Source organism: Heptranchias perlo, chromosome 9, assembly GCF_035084215.1.
Source record: "Heptranchias perlo isolate sHepPer1 chromosome 9, sHepPer1.hap1, whole genome shotgun sequence".
NCBI lineage: Eukaryota > Metazoa > Chordata > Chondrichthyes > Hexanchiformes > Hexanchidae > Heptranchias > Heptranchias perlo.
The window spans coordinates 3351872-3354834 of record NC_090333.1 but is presented as its reverse complement, the minus strand read 5'-3'; the positions used below and the strand labels follow the sequence as shown (position 1 = coordinate 3354834).

At 47.8% G+C, this 2963-nt stretch overlaps 1 non-coding gene across 1 annotated transcript; it reads right to left on the bottom strand.

The window, feature by feature from the left end:
• Positions 1-2087: 2087 nt before the first annotated feature.
• On the bottom strand, positions 2088-2251 carry LOC137326062 (U1 spliceosomal RNA). Its single transcript, XR_010964080.1, has one exon. It is a non-coding gene; the product is annotated as a U1 spliceosomal RNA (small nuclear RNA).
• Positions 2252-2963: the final 712 nt, after the last annotated feature.

Sequence of the window (2963 nt, the reverse complement as noted above, 5' to 3'; positions counted from 1 at the left end):
TTGACCGAGTGTGGCACCAAGGAGCCCGAGTAAAATTGAAGTCAATGGGAATCAGGGGGAAAACTCTCCGGTGGCTGGAGTCATACCTAGCACAAAGGAAGATGGTAGTGGTTGTTGGAGGCCAATCATCTCAGCCCCAGGGCATTGCTGCAGGAGTTCCTCAGGGCAGTGTCCTAGGCCCAACCATCTTCAGCTGCTTCATCAATGACCTTCCCTCCATCATAAGGTCAGAAATGGGGATGTTCGCTGATGACTGCACAGTGTTCAGTTCCATTCGCAACCCCTCAAATAATGAAGCAGTCCGAGCCTGCATGCAGCAAGACCTGGACAACATCCAGGCTTGGGCTCATAAGTGGCAAGTAACATCGCGCTCAGGAAAGGAGACTTTCTTTGATGGTGCCAATTAATCTGCACCAGAAAGTCGCTCCCCCCGACGGGGATTCGAACCCAGGTCTCAACGAGTTTGAAAGGTTGCTTCCTATAAGAATTCTGAGAATTCCTCCTCTTCCGAGTTTGTAAAACTTTGGCCATTGACCAAAATCCTAAGATGGAAGGATAGGTGAGACGTCACCAGTCTCTGTTTCAATGCAAAACCTACAGCAGGTGGTCAACGATCAGCACTAATTCGAGAGGCAGTCGGTCATTGAGAGAGGCAACTGCTCCAGACATGGCCTCGATTCTGATGCAAAACCAAATCGACAGCGAGGACGTGGGGTGAAAAGGGAGCCTTGTGTGGCAAGTGCTCGACGATCGGAATGAATTCGAAGAACAATGGCCCATCGAGAGAAGCAATTGCAACATGATGAGAGACCATCAAAAGCCATTAAAGACTCTTAACGACTTTGTAAGAACTGTTAAACAGACATGAAGTGCCTCATTTAACAACGAAAACTATTGTAAGAGAAGGGTCTTTTAGTGGAAGTTCGAAACCTCTCTCTCTCTTGTTTGCTCTCTTGCTTTTGGTCTCTTGATTTATGCTCTTGTTTGCTGTCTCTGGTTCTTGCTCTCTTGCTTCTTAGCTCTTATCCCTTTTCCAGCTCTTTCTCTCTCTCTCTCTCTCTCTTCGTTCCTGCTCGCTCTTTTTTTTCACCTGAGCTCTCCAGGGAGGAGAGCAGCTTCCAACGAAACCAATGTGAGAGAACCGGTCAGCCAGACCGAAGAGTGCAAAGGAATGGTGAGCCCCAACCATACGTGTGTGTGTGTGTGTGATAGGTGTCTCCAGGGTCCCCACCAGCCTCTCTCTCACTCAGAGGCTGCTGTGGAGGGAAAGCTTTTTAAAAAGAACTTTCATATTGTTCAGCGGGATAAGGTACTGTAGTGGGTGTGTGTAACTCAATGTACTGTGTAGGACCGTTTTTATCGTTATTTTCTTCGTGTAGATGGAATAATAAAACCAACATTCCAATTAAATTCAAACACCGAGTTTGTGTGTTCTCTGTGCTATTCGGCTACGTGATCCATCACCGGGTGCGTTAGCAAAAGTCCTGTCTTCCTGAACCCCCGGTCCGTGAGGTATAAGTGTTCCTTGGCTAGACCGGGGACCAGATATCTGCACCGATCAATAGGGTGAGAACAACCCCAAAGCACCCTACAGTCCTAACCACTAGACCTGCCTCGACCTCCCTGAGGAACCTGTACATGAGGCTGAGAACATGCACGCCGGCCCCAATGGCAGCACCGACCAGCAGGGAAACGGCCGGCCGGTCCTTCCCTTTCACAGGCTTTTGGCCCTCGATAAAACGGCAAAGGTGTTCAGAAGGACGGGAGGGAGGGAAATCAGCACAAAGCAGGTCCACTGGAATGTCACACCTCCGACCCAGAAAACAGGTCTCCTGGTCAAAGCAGTCCTGCCCCGCCCTGCCATTAATGTGACAATGGACAGGGCCCAGCAGCTTGAGACATATCTTTCTTTCAATATGAAAGTTCTTTTTAAAAAGCTTTCCCTCCACAGCAGCCTCTGAGTGAGAGAGAGACTCACTGACTGACACAACGTACACACACACACACACACACACAACACACACACACAACACCTCCCATCCGATTGGTGGACGACTGGATCGAAAATCAAACTTTTAGTTTCAATGCAGGGGAGAGCGCGAACGCAGTCCCCCACTACCACAAATTTTGCAGTTAAGTATCCCGCATTTGGGGACATCGCAGGCGTCAGCGCACCCCGCGTGCAATGGGCTAGCCTCATCCTGGGAGATCCACCTTCAGGATCACAGATTCTCCCCTGCCAGGTAAGTATGCCTTATGTCTCCACACAGTGCCACTTGACAGCATTCACTGCCTCTTCACTCACAATGTGCTAATGCTCAGAGATTAATTTTGCTCCTGTATTGTAACATGTATCCGATAACATACTCAGAGAAAATACTGCAGCGATGCAGTGGTCTTTCCCCATGGCCCTGTCAATTTTTTTCCAAGTCAAGTATTTATCCAATTCCCTTTTGAAAGTTACAATTGAATCTGCTTCATCCACCCTTTCAGGCAGTGTATTCCAGATCATTACAACTGGCTGCATAAAAAAATGTTTCCTCATGTCGCCTCTGGTTCTTTTGCCAATCATTTTATCTCTGTACCCACTCGTGACTGACCCTTCTGCCTCTGGAAACAGTTTCTCATATTTACTCTGTCAAAACCGTTCATGATATTGAGCACCTCTAACAAATCTCCCCTTCGCCTTCTCTGCTCCAAGGAGAACAACCCAAGCTTCTTCAGTCTCTCCACATCACTGAAGTCCCTCATCCCTGGTTCCATTCTAGTAAATCTCTTTTGAACCCTAAGGCCTTTCCATCCTTCCTGAAGTGCGGTGCCCAGAATTGAACACAATACTCCAGTTGAGGCCTAACCAGTGTTTTATAAAGGTTTAACTTAACTTCCTTGCTTTTGTACTCTATGCTCTTAATAAAGCATATGGGATCCTGGACTTGATTAAGAGCCTTCTCAACTTGTCCTGT